Below are 14,561 nucleotides of genomic sequence, written 5' to 3' on the forward strand. Positions count from 1 at the left end.
ATCTCTGTAACTTTACTACTGCGGCATTTATGTAGCGTGGCATAGTGCTTTCACGGACACGCCCTCGAATTTTGGCAGTCTGAGATAGGCGGTTATCAGTAGGAGAAAACCAACACCATAATATTCTGTGCGCAAGTTTGCACGTTTATAAAACTTATTTGAAAGCAATGCTCATAAAGTTAAGCTTTGCAGGATGATTTGCGTGTGATTTTTATGCGAGAGCATTAGTGCCTCACTGTGCGACCCCGCCGTCATCAGAAAGGCTTGGTAGAAAAACGGCACACAAATTAGGTTATCTTCATCTAACTAAAAAAGAAAAGTGGCCACGGTGAGAATCCGATCATCTGCCCCACCGCCACTGCTCCACTCCGTAGCTGAGCGCGCTAACCACTGCGCCACCGTTACAATTTTTTGAACATGGTATTTATTACAATGAATGAAATGTTTTATCTACAGAACTATTTACAATAATATGAGCACCAGGTGGATATAAGTAATCAAACTTCAACGAGCAGTCCATATGAAGAAAACGTCACACACAGCAGCACCGTCCTTCACTGCAAAAAACTTTTAAGGGGAAGTTAAACACCTAATCAAAAGTGGATACCAAGCTGGCTGACATTCTTCTTGGTAGTAAATATCCTTTAAGTGCATGATCATCTGGACGAAATGGAATCTTGAGGAAGTTGTTTTTTCTGCACTTCGGTCTTGCATACGAGATTTCCATAGGCTATGCAGGCCTATCAGTAAAAACATATCGAATGGAACATCTTCATGCGGAGCAACAAGATATCGGACAGTGTGAGAATTTAGATAAAAATATTTTTTGCAAATTTCTATGGATAACATCCCAAAATAAAATGGCATCTTTACAAACAATAAAACCGCGTTCAATGGTTTCAGGCACGTCACATAGGCGACAGTTAACTGACGAAAGGAAAATAGTCTTTTTATGCAGCCATGTTCTAACGGACAACAGGCGATAGAGATGAACATCTTCAAGCCTGTGCACGTTTTACGGCTCTGCCTGTCGATCGATACACTAGATGGCAGAGCGAGCGCCTGCAGATCGAGCTCGGCGCTCGCTCGGCGAGCTGCAGCTGCTCGCCCTGCCTTTCGCGTTGTCGGTGAGCTGCAGACGTCGTTGCCGGAACCAATGGTCGACGACGACGACAACGAATAAGAAAGATACAACACGTTTGGGGTGCCCGTCGGATGACGACTACGACATCCCCCCAGAGTTTTGTGCTCGAACGTTTTGTGCTTTCGCAGTAACTGATGCGTTGTGGCAGTAATGACGTATAAGGCTCAATTTCGTATCTTCGGAAAGGGCATAAATGCATGCTGTAGAGTTTTACAGACGCGCAGGCCAATTGGGCTTGCGGCTGTTGTGTTTTGATCGACAGTGAGACGCTTCACCTTCTTGGCATTTATTAGCAACCTTCATATGCACAAGACATTCAATAGACAAGAGAATGATGCGGAGGTACAGAAGTCGTGCATACAGTCCAAATATATGATTTCTTGCGGAACACATACTTGTAATCTCCCTCCCCGCACCTGCGGGAACTCATCGCGTCTTTACTCTCTCTCTCTCATTATTTTATTGGCCTCTTCCCGTCCCTCACGGTAGGGTAGCCTACGAAACGCCTTTCTGGTTAACATGCCTTCCTTCATTTCTTTCCTCCTGCTCCTTTCCACCGTACAAGTGAAAATTTCAATAAGAGCCTTGTTTTATTGGCCCTCCATCAATTTCTACCAAAATAATTTATTTGAGTAGCCGAATTATGCTAAATATATATGAAACATGGAGTTCGGCTTGTTTAAATGCTGCAGTAGCTCAACCGCGCACATTTTATAAGCAAACGGTCAGTAATGAAGTTTGCGGATCAGTTAATTTTGCGCATACTGCGGCGCCGATGCAAAAGTATGTCGTAAGCATGTTGAAAGATATCCTCCTCCATGTCCTTTAAAGCCTTAAACAAAAGTGCTGAATGCAGCGTCAAAATGCCTAAGAGTCCTAATGGCACGTGACTTGACTGAAGCGCGGCTAAAGTTAAGTGGCAAAATTAGAATGCCACTGCTCAATGTGAATGACTTGCAGATGAGCCTCGCTGTTTCACAAGCAATAGTCGACGTCTGTGATCTACTTAGAGCAGACGTATGCGATCCACTTTGCAAACTGCTTCCCACTGATCCCCGCCAGGTCTAAACTACTGGAACACTTCCGTCTTGTGCCGGGCCTGCGGGAGAAAAAAACGCATGATATCAATAGCATCTGCAGACAGTTTAAAGGTCAGTACAGGAAAAGAGTTCAGGCGAAGCTGAAGTCATATGAGCATTTCCACACACTTTGCGCAGTGAGCACGTTATTCACTGCTGGTGTTTCAAGTACAGCAAACTGCTCATTTCTTTTAGAGGTCGACGCAACTACCTACACTGTAGTTCGACTTTCTTTCGTGTCTATTGTGGTTAGGAATTTCAGTGGCCGAAGCTGCTTAAAGTAAAACAAAAAGAAAATCGCAACAACATTTGGAGAAGATCCAGTACCTCAACGCAGCATAGAGTGCATCCGTAAAATTCGTTTTTCATTTGTTTACCCTAAAAACAATAAAATATGGGGCTTGACGTGCCAAACCTGCGATTTTATTCAAAGGTACGCCGTAATAAGGGACTCCGGACGAATTTTGACCACCTGGGGTTCTTTAACGTGCACCCAATGCACGGTACACGGTCGTGTTAGCATTTCGCCCCCATCAAAATATAGTGCTCCCGGCCGGGATTTGGCACCGTGACCTCGGTCTTAGCAGCGAAACGCCAAACCCAATTAGCAAACACGGCGGCTCAATTTGTTTATTCTCTACTAAAATGAGCTGGATGCTCCTAATTCTAAGAAAACTTATCGGCTTTTGTTCGACCGAGCAGCTACACGCAACTTGTCACTTTAATCTACTCGATATCAGTATATACCGATTGGCAATGTATACCAAAGAAGGGCACACAAACGCATCTATAACGCAACGTCTCTTATGACGTCATTTATCTGTTCCAGTGAGTTCAGCGCTGATATCCTTTTCCTAATGGGTAAAAAATCTTCGCTTACTGTTTGTCCACACGAAGTAAAACAAGCGTAAAAAACGTACGCCTGCTTCGACCCATGATCACGCACAAAAGAGGGCACTCTAGTACGCCTTTTTTTTGCTTTTTCCGTACTGTCTATTAGAAACACTTGATGATAATGTAGCGGCCGGCGCCACAGATGCAGGTAACGTGTCTGACAAAATTGATAAAATGGCGAGCATGCCCCCTTCTGGCGTGGCAACTAAAGCTGCCAGAATACTCAAAGAAACACGCCGATAAAGGACAGCGCTGGATAAACTTTGTGACCGCATTCAAATTTACATTCTTTCAAGGCATTATTCTTTATGGGAAAAATACAAAGTATACAGGCAACCGTATCCAGTAAAACAAGGAGAGAGCAAGCGAGACAGGAAAGGCAGGGAGGTTAACCAGAAGTCAGTTTCCGGTTTGCTACCCTACACTGGGGTGGGGGGTAAAGGGGTTGGAGAGAGTGCAAAGAGAGAGAGAGAGAGCGAAAAAAATAGAAAAAAAACACAGGCATTGGTAACAAAGAAGGCGTTCCAGTCACAGACGTTCACACAGGCCAGTGGACTTCAGGAACCGCAGGAGCGCTTGCACGGCCTTCTGATGCGATGTTGAGTCACGTCGATGTTGCAGAATTGTTTCTTCCGATAACGGCTGGTCATCCAACTGGTTCAGCAGGACGGAGAGCGATTGTCTCTGCACACTGTATTGTGGGCACTGACAAAGAACATGACGAATCGTTTCCGCGTCTCCACAATTGTCACATGCTGCACTGTCGGCCATCCCTATGCGGAACGCGTAGGCATTGGTGAACGCGACGCCCAACCATAGCCTACACAGAAGGGTCGCATCTCTTCGGGGAAGTCTTGTTGGAAGTCTAAGGCTTAAAGTTGGGTCCAAGGTGTATAATCGGGCGTGCATAAAATGTGGTTTATTCCAGTCCGATGAAGTGCATTGGCATGCAAGCAGGCGGAGCATCCTTGCAGCATCTGTCCTAGACAGCGGGATCGATAGGCGGTTGTCTTGTTCATGAGCTGAACGAGCAGCTTGATCGGCACGTTCATTGCCAATAATTCCACAGTGACTTGGCAGCCACTGAAAGATTATTTCGTGTCCTTTTTCAGTCAGGTGGTGTATGGCCTCTGTGATTTCGAAAACCAGTTGTTCCTGTGGACCGCGCCGTAAGGCTGACAGTAAGCTCTGCAGTGCCGTCTTCGAGTCGCAGAAAACGGACCATTTGTGTGCTGGTTCATTATTAATAAAATGTAGTGCGACTCGAAGCGCTGCCAGTTCTGCTGCCGTCGACGTTGTCAAGTGAGATGTTTTCATCTTGATAGTGGTGGCTTTTTCTGGAATAACGACAGCGGCGGTAGAGCTGTTCTGCAAGACGGAACCGTCGGTGTATATGTGGGTGTAATTCCGGTACTTTTCATATAATAGGAGTAAGGTAAGCTGTTTAAGAGCCGGCGATGACATATCTGCTTTTTTCCGGACGCCAGGTACTGTCAGGATGATCGTCGGCTGAATGAGGCACCAAGGAGGAGTGGAAGGTCTCGCGGCAGGTGTGAAGCAAGATGGTATAGCCTCACGATGTGCGGATACCATTCGGCAGAACGAGGCGTGTGGTCTCTCCGCAGGTAGAGAGGCTAGATGGTGGCAAGGAGTCCGTGCAAGGTGCCTTACGTGCATTCGTATTGCTTCAACTGCGATGTGGGTCTTTATGAGGTGGTCTCTGGCGATTGCAATAGTTGCCGCCGTTGACGCACTTCGAGGAAGACCTAGACAAATCCGGAGCGCCTGGGCCTGCACACTTTGTATAGTACGTAGGCTTGTTGTACTTGCGTTAGTCAATGCTGGCAAGCTGTACCGCAAGAAGCCGAGAAAAAGTACTCTATATAATCGAAGCATAGCGCTTGTCGACATTCCCCAGGTCTTTCCAGCGAAGAATTTCAAAAGGTGACAGACGCCTGTCAACCGTTTTTTCATGTACAATACATGGGGGCTCCATGAAACGTCTCTGTCAATTATGACACCCAGGAATTTATATGACCGTACAAATGGTATCATCTGACCATTGATTAACACACTGTAATGCGTCATAGGCTTACGCGTAAATGCCACAAGTGCACATTTGTCAGATGAAATCTCCAGGCCTTGATTTCGGAGATAGTGTGCAGTCTGAGTGGCAGCTTTTTGGAGCCTGGCACGCAGCTGTAGGCGTGTCACTCCGGACGCCCAAACGCATATGTCATCCGCGTACATTGATAATTTAACTGTGTTTGGAAGGTGATGAAGGAGACCAATCAGCGTAAGGTTAAACAACGTAGGGCTCAGTACGCCACCTTGGGGGACGCCACAGTAGGTGTAATGCAAAGAAGTGCGGCCGTCCTCGGTGCTCACAAAGAAAGATCGCATAGCGAGATAGCTATGAATCCATCGGAACATCCGACCACCGAGGCCTATCTCTTCGAGAGCGGCGAGGATGGATTCATCTGTAACGTTGTCGTACGCACCTTTGACGTCGAGGAACAAAGAAGCGCACAGACGTTTACACCCTTTTTGGTGCTGAACATAGGTAACCAGGTCGACGACATTATCAATCGACGAGCGGCCGCGTCGGAATCCTGCCATGGCATCTGGGTAGACGTTGTGGTATTCTAAATACCACTCCAAGCATCCGAGGATCATCCGCTCCATCACTTTTCCCACACAGCTCTCCAATGCAATCGGGCGATACGAAGAAAGCTCCAACGGAGACTTTCCAGCCTTCAGTAACGGAACTATGCGACTAGTCTTCCAGCTTGTGGGAAGTGTGCCAGCTCGCCAGCATTCATTATAGATCTCAAGAAGAACACTCCTCGCCCGCTCACCCAGATGACACAGAGCTCTGTAAGAAATTCCGTCAGGTCCGGGTGACGACGTGTGTCTGCACAAAGCTAGCGCCGCCTTGAGTTCATGGATTGAAAATGGAAGATCCATGTGGGGGTCACGTGGTGGCGGGAAGCTGCTGAAACGTGAGAAGTTGTTGGAAGCTGTGTGCTGCCCGGATAATCTGGCACAGAAGTCTTCTGCGACATCAATATCTGGTCGTTGTTGGAAGAGGGCCAGAGCCTTGAATGGAGACTGTTGTACGGGTGGCGTCCTGAGCCCTCGCACCGTCCTCCATAAGTGCGATAGGGGCTTGCGAGGGTCCAACGATTCACAGAAAGCAGTCCAGCGTTGTGACTCTAGCTTATCTAACCGGCGCTGGATCTTCTTTTGTAGGCGTCTAGCGGTCCGTAGATCGTCCATTGACTTCGTGCGTCGGTATCTACGTTCGGCACGTCGCCGTATAGCTCGAAGTCGCTCTAATTCTACGTCAAATTCAGTGAATTTCGAAGAGCGCATTAGAGTACGTGTACTGTCTTGCACTGTGGTTTTGATTATTTCTTCCAAATTATGTAATAAATTACCTTGACATTGGTCTTCAATAACAGCCTGGAATTTGGGCCAGTCCACTCTTCGGATGGTATCACTTGATTTCGACGACGACAGTCCTCTGATCTTGACATATGTGGGAATATGGTCACTCCCGTGCGTTTCAATGTCCGTAAACCATCCTGTACGCCTGACGAGACTTCGTGATACGAAGGCCAAGTCAAGACAGCTGCTGTATGTGCAGCCGCGTAAAAAAGTAGGACTGCCGTCATTTAAAACCCAGAGCTCGCTGTCGGAGGCGAATGATACCAAGGCTCTGCCTTTCGCGTTGATTTTCGTACTTCCCCAGATTGTATGATGTGCGTTGAAGTCCCCGATGATAATCCATGGATCAGGCGTTGCTGACAGGATATCTCGTAATCTGTTGGAGTCAAATCTACTTGATGGTGATAGGTACGCACCAACAACAGTGACGGTAAGTCTTTTCTTCTTTACTGTGAAGCATACGTATTGGTTATCGTCATGAGGTGGCACAGGTTGAAGAATGTAAGTGAGGTCACGGCGAATAAACACCATAACCTTGCTTTTTTCACCACTAGTTGATGACATAAATGATTCATAGCCGGATAGCCTGATTGAGTTCGATAAATTCGGCTCACAGATGATGATGATGGGAAACCTGTTGGCGTACACGAACCGTCGGAAATCGGCGATGCGCGATCGTAGTCCCCGGGCATTCCACTGGAAGATTGCTGCTTTTCGGACCTCCTCTCGAAAAGACAGCTGCTGGTGAGCCATGATTTACTCAAGGGCTGCCAGCACCGGACTTAGTGTGTCCAGTACTTGCAGTGCACTTTTGGCTGACGTTGTGTGCATGTTGCTCAGCAACACGCGAATGGCATTCATTAAGGATCGCAGTAGCGATACCACTTGCTGATCTGTATGTCGCACCTCATCCGATGGAGCAGCTTGCTGTACTGGATGAGGCACTTGCTGCTCCTTATCAATAGGTCGTGTACTTGGAAGCGGTGGCCATTCATCTGTAGGGAGACGTCTCGTAGTTTTCTGTCGTCCTGTGTCAGCGTTTGCTGCGCTGGGAACTGCAGGTGACTTTGTTACTGGAAGAGGTAACGCATTTTTCGAAGCTGGCGCAGTCCTACGTGAGGACCGTCGGCGGCGGCGGCGTCTACGTCGCACTGTTTCAGCGGCCTCCTTGTGGGTGGAACTGTCCCGAACCATTTGTTTGAGCACAGAACATTCCTTCCTAATCTTGGGGCAGTCTTTGGATGAAGCACTGTGAGCGCCTTGACAGTTAGGGCACTTCAAAACAGTCGCATTACAGTTTTGTTCTGAGTGTGGCTCGGCGCATCGGGGACATGTGGCTGAATTCGTGCAAACGCCCTTCACATGGCCGATCCTCTGGCAGTTATAACATTGCAGCGGTTTTGGAACAAGTGGTCGAACCGGGTGGCGGAAGTGGCCAACCTTCACGTAGGAAGGAAGGCAATCACCCTTGAACGTTAATTTCACACAACGTGTCTTGCCAAGACGGCCAACGTGCACAATAACGTTGCTCTCACTTGCTGGTTTTATGAGCACTGGAAGGTCTGTGTCAGGGATCTCAATGTCAATGTCATAAATGACTCCTGCAATGATGGTACCATCCGCTGGGACAATGGATCGAACCCTTATGTTGCCCAGCTGCGTTATACGCTGCAGAGGGCTCAGCGCACTCGTGGTCATCACGTCGACGGCTAAGATGTTTTTCCGCGTGTTTATCCTCACATCCTTGATCTCATTTGGTACAGTGTTCTCAAGAAACAAAGACAGTGCTTGCCTGTTGAGGACGCGCAGATTGTCTGTCGAGTGCTCTGGCACAAACAGGACGGTATGAGGCCATCGTTGAGGTGCAGTTTTTACGGTGAACGAACTTGACACCGAAGGTGCATTGACGATCCTTCGCTTGGCTTTACGGTGCAAGACAGGTTCAAAGCCGTCTTGCGATGACTCGTCAGCAGATGCGGAGTACAGTTCAGTGTACTCGCTGTCGCTAGATGTATTTCCGCGCTTCCTCGAAGCGATTCCCGTTGATGAACCGGAACCGGACGGGGCCTCGGGAGGTTGCACAGCCATCACCGCGAGATGTGGGGCGGCAGGCCCCACAAAACCAGTGAAAAGTGCAGAAAAGCAGAGAGACGGGCAGGTTGTGTTCCACAAAAGAAGCACTTCGTCGTCGTCCTCCAGTAAAACAAGCTTGTTCAATTGGATACCACGAGGCTAAGTGTCGCGATTAGAAGTTAGAACTCGCTCAAAAGAAGCATCAAATCATGTTTCATAATATTGATGGGACAAAAGATAGAGAAAACGAAAGCTGCGCTCTCGAAAGGTTGGGCCACGATGGTAATATACCAGGAGGTGCCACGTCAGTAGTGCGTAAGCTGCGCGCAGAAACCTTATTTCGCCAAAGCGTTACACAGTAAAACAATACTTGATTCAATAGATCACCACCAAAAAACCCCCAAATACTTGTAATAACTTAACATGCTCTACAAAAAGGGCCTGAGCCGCTATTCTGGACATGCCGCCATTTTCTTCGAGGCATGACGCTTACAAAATGGCGCCGATAGCCCCAATTTGCTTTCGCAACGTCAGGCAAATTTGACGTTTCGCCCAAGGCCGGTATTTTGTAGCGATGCCTTTAAAGTAATAATCCCTTTTCGCGCTTATCGCGCTTTGTCAGTGCTCGGAGCGACGGTCCGCTCGCGTTATCAACTGGATCTGCCAGCCGTGAGCGGTGGATGATAAGACTAGAGTAGAATAACTCACAATGCCTCGCTACAAAATCGCGGCCCAAGAAACTAATGTAGCCATTGAACCTAGCGTTCTTGATAAAGCAAAGCAGTTTTCCTCCCCAGTAAAAATAAAGTAGCATGCTCAAAGCGTACGATTATTCCATCAAAATTGTTTCTCGCTTCCGTCGTCTGCATGCGCACAAGCTGTCGTCTGCTGCATTTGCTAAGATGCGTGTCCTCGGGAAACGCAATGAGTCATCGTATATTGGCGCCCACGCGCTTGCTTTCTAGCTTGAGACAACATACGCGACATACCAGTGATGATGAGCGCATGCTCTAGGCCGCGTTATCGCTATCTCGTGAAACGCAAGTGATTCAGCCCGACTCGTCCGGCTGAGAAGTGGCCGAATATTCTCGATAGCGTCGCGCGCACCACAGGTATCCGCTTGCGCGACGCAAGCGCCGGCACTGGCATCTCTTGTGCACTTTGCTGCTTACTCGCACCGCGACAGAAAACTTCAAGGTGCTGCCTTGCGTACATTTCTTTTTATAAATTAAAGTCACCGTTGTCGTAGCCTTCGACGATGCGAAAGTCATTAATATTGATCACCATACAAACGCAATAGTGAAATGAGCAAAATGTCGCAGAAAGGTTGCTAGTTTCAACCAATATTACTTCCAATAAACGTGTTTTTAATAAAAAAATGTCGCAGTTTCCCCCGAAAGGCAAAGCATCAATTGCGGTAGCAAATTAGTAGAGAGCTATTCGGAGTAGGGATTATAGTTTTATCGGCTGCATAAACTTGGACACATTCGCTTACTAACTGAATTAACAAGCGTGGTGTCAGCCCGCACAAGCAAACATGAATAGAACAAACTCAATGACCGCAGACAACCACTGTCAAAACGCTGGCAGCAAGTGCAGCCGCCGCAGCAAGCGAAGGTTTGTGCGGTCTATCGCTTCAACGGAAACTGAGCGGCGAATGCACAGCGCATACAAAGGTCAGAGCCGTGTGGAGATCGCTTTTAAGAGACGGTGCGGGTGACCGCCGCAGTCGGGCAACGTACAAGCGTGGTTGTTGGCAAAGTAGAAGCTGCCAGCCCCCCCCCCCCCTCCCTGCCGCGCTGCCTACCAACTTTCCTCCTTTCGCGTGGGAGATTGAGCGGCGAGTTCCCCTTGCGCCCAGTTGCAAGATACGCATTTGGTGCTGCAGCACAGCGTCGCCCCGCCTCCATACCTCCCATACCCCCACGGCCTTTCGCGCGACGGAAGTCGCGTTTGCTTTCCGCCGTGCGTTCGATGTCCGCCATAGCGCGCGTCCTTCGCGCGCTTTCACTCGTGCATACTGCGCGCGGCGACGATTTTATAGCCCTTGGATTTTATACGGAACCTCACGGCGACGCCGACGGCAGAAATCAGCTTGAAGCGTCCATATAATTGCTATCGCAATAAAATGATGGTTCAAAACACAAATTCCAACACCACCCGACAGCGTCAAATGCTATGAGCAAGCGTTGTGAACAAAAGTTTTTCATGGCCCAAAACGACACAGGGAATATGCGGCTATACGCATGCCTCACGACCGCCATTGCATATCGCCGCTCATTACCATAATTCGCGCGGCTCGTCGCACCAAAAATTATGGCGGAAAATCTCTGCAATGGCAGTCCAGCGCAACGTCACGCAACGTCAAATTGACATTCACGAAACAGCCCTACTTGTGACGCTCCCTCACGGGATATTCCTTCAGACAATGAACAAGCTGACATGCCGGCTATCTTGGAACGCCACCACATATACGCGAAATTTCAGATGCATTGCATGGGCTTCTGCACGCCACCGTCTTTCTTTTTAAAGCGCTAAAGTCGCAATATAGGTGTCAAGGATCAAAGAAAAATATTAGTCCATAAAATTTGCAGATGCACGTCACGTTTTGTCATTCTGATGAAAACGCAAAATTGCATTTTGCAAAACTTCCGTTTCCCGGCACAAATTTGAAAACAAGTGACCTCTGGACCGCCAATGAGACAGCTAAGATGGCGGACAATGGTGGCCGTGCAGCCGCCATGCGTGTCGAGAATAGGGCTCTGGTCTGGATGCCAAAATGCATCGTACTACCATGCCTGCCGGTCGTTTCCACAAGCGCGTTGTATCGGCAATAAGCAGGCATCCATAAAGATCTCATGTTATACGTCGCCGCATTTTTGCGCACACAAAAATTTAATAAAAATGACACATTTTGTTCTAAACTCAATTTAAACACCTCCGATGGTTTCTAATGTACGGCGAAAATTCGAAACATATCGTGCAACAAGCGACACCCCTGCGACACCCACTGGCCGCGCCGCGCACAGTTCACAACCGGCCGCCATTTATGATTTTTGCAGCCGCCATACGCGCATGACTGAATTCTTACGAAAACGCGCACTGGCTTTAAGTGTTCTATTTGTTTATATTTTTACAGCGTAATCTGTTATGGGCTCATTCCAATAGCCGTTTCTGGTCGCGATGATGCTGCCGCCGCCGCCCCCGTAACTGCTATCACCGGAAATGCGAAATAAAGTGCCCACTCTCCGCCGGGATTGAACCCAGGCCCGCTGTGTGGGAGTCGAATACTTTACCACTGAGCCACGCAAGCGCTTGCTATCAGGAAAAAGAAAAATTCGCTTTATACGCGCTCTATAGGCACGCGCGCAGGCGCAGACCACCCGAGCCTCCGCCAGTAAGGTGGAGCCATCTAGTTAACGTGCCTGCAACCACTGCGTGCGACGAGACGCGTCAGAAGAGGCGCGCAATCAACGCTATCCCGATGTTAGATGTGCGCCACGTATTCTGGGTACCTCTTCGGTGCACGTTATGACGTCTCCTCGCAAGCTACGAACCGCTGGTGAAGAAGCGAATCGTAGAGCTACGTCCACGGCTACAACCAGGCATCATCGGGCTCAGCAGACTGCTGTGCAGAGAGCATTGCAAGCCGCAGTTCGCCGACTACGCCGACGCCTGGCGGACAGTTCAGATCGTTCTCGTCAAAATCGAGGCGAAGACACTTTGCCGCAGAGACCTTGTTGTGCGTGGTGCCGAAATTGGAGCTACTTTTGCGCCGCTCAACCAGCTTACGCTGTGACTGTGCTGCGTGTGCCACGCAGGCCTGTGACTTTTTTTTTCAGCTGACGGCACTCTGGACATAGAGAAAGAAAGTCAACAAGAGGGGAGATTCGTCGAGAACTGGCAACATGAAACACGTCCTGTTATAGTATTGACGCAATCCGATAGCTGCCACCAGCATCGACAAAAAACGTGAAAAGAAGTTAGCAGACATTGTTTTATTTTTTAAAATTCTTTGCCGCGAAAAGTAAGAAGTTTTGCGCATAAATGAACTTACACTTTGCGAGTTATTTTTCTTGAGTTACCTAGCGACAGACCAATGACGCGCCAGATCCACGCGTCATGCGCCAGACACGCCACCGAAGCGAGCGAGGACGGCTGCGCGTGTGAGCGCTCGCCTGTTCAGCGACCCGTCTGTCTCCTTTTTTTTTAAATGTAGCGTGCTTTCTTGGGCTCCCGGCGTATTCTTGCGTTCGTTCTGCACTTGCACATGGCACCACTGCACCATTGGACTACGGCAAGGTGAAAAATTTTGTTGCACAGTCTCCGACGCAATTTGGCTTACGGCACGGGACCGAGACCTATGACGCAGTATGCGAAAAACAGCTCAGCCGTCCTGGTACTGTTAATTTGAGTTAATTAATCATGCTGGAACATGTTTCCGACGCTTCCTAGGGGATTATTGTAACCTTTTCTGTACTTTTGAGGCAGACTGGCGGCACAGTGCGCTGTGACGCAGTCTCCGAGAACCAACTTGGCCGTGATGCGTATAGTGTAGTGCATCTTAAGAAGTTTGTGCCGCTTTCTCTGACGCCAGACATTACTGAAAAGTAATGTCGTAACTTTGTGGGGTACTATTGAGGCACGCTGGCTGCACAGGGCGCTGTGATGCAATTAGCGATAAGCAGTTTGGCCGTGGTGACAAAGAGTTTGGCGTGTACTGAATCTTAGCACAAGTTTGTGATGTTTTGTGAGTTTCTGACAGCATATACCTTCTTTCGGTACTCACGCTTGTCGAAAATGCAATTGCCAAGAGTGATAACATGGGAGTGTGTTGCTTGCGCCGGCAGAACGCGCAAAAGATAACACCGAGGAACATATCAGAAACTTGTAATTCGAAAATTCCGTCTTCTAAAGGACAAAACAGGCTTGGCACCCACGCATATGATTGAGTGCGAGTAGAAGGCATTCTGCGAGCGTCTAGCATGGTCGGGCTGGGAGCCTCAGTTGCGTCTGTGTACGTAGCGTACCATCGCGTCGCCTGAGGCCAAGTTTTGGAAACGCGAAGTCGCCCCTGTATTTGTGCTAATAATGTGCAGGAAATAATGCCCGGGAATGGGGGAATGCTTGGAAATAGGTTTTCATAATTTATGGTATTGTTTGCGATGAGTCGATTATTTTCTACGCCAAGTATGCAAAAACGAATTGGTTTTGTTTGTAATTCCGCCCATTCACCGCTGTTGCACGTTTCACCTTTACAGGCAATATTCCTATGTTTGACGGTACTCCAAACATGGCTCAGTCGCACATGTTCGAGAGATTTCTAGAGTACCTTCAAGTATTTACAGATGCATCTGTACACAGTGACCGTCAAGGCGCCTCTGCAGCTTTTTTCGGCCCTTCAACTCAAGTACGACGTATATTTCGTATACCCCATACCAAAATGACAAATGCTTGTAATTTAATTTTTTTTCAGCTGATACCGTCTGGTGGATCTTCGTACAGGAACTACTGCTTACCCGGGGCCACAACGTTGGATGAATGCTCAAACAGCCCGGACCGAGTATTTATATAGAGCAAAATAAACATTTCCTCATTTGACACGGCGTCTTGCGCCTACTTTGTGGCACGTGGCGCGGATTCGCTGGGGCTTGTTAAGATCGGTCACAATAATTTTTGCCAAATATTAAAACGATTCCGCACCAATACCACACGCGGTTTAGCAATGAAAAATAAAGACAGCCGATGCGCGCAGCCGGCGTTCAAAACGCGTGCGTCCAAAAACGAAACCGGAAATGTGGTTCAAGTATTGATTACGACCGCTTTGCGCGCTGCAGTCAATTCGGCCGCTGGGCTCTATGGGAGTGTCGCTCTTGTTGAATTCCTTTCTCTATGCTCTGGCAGTTCATTTTTTCTTGGAG

Source organism: Dermacentor silvarum, chromosome 1 (genome assembly GCF_013339745.2).
Source record: "Dermacentor silvarum isolate Dsil-2018 chromosome 1, BIME_Dsil_1.4, whole genome shotgun sequence".
NCBI lineage: Eukaryota > Metazoa > Arthropoda > Arachnida > Ixodida > Ixodidae > Dermacentor > Dermacentor silvarum.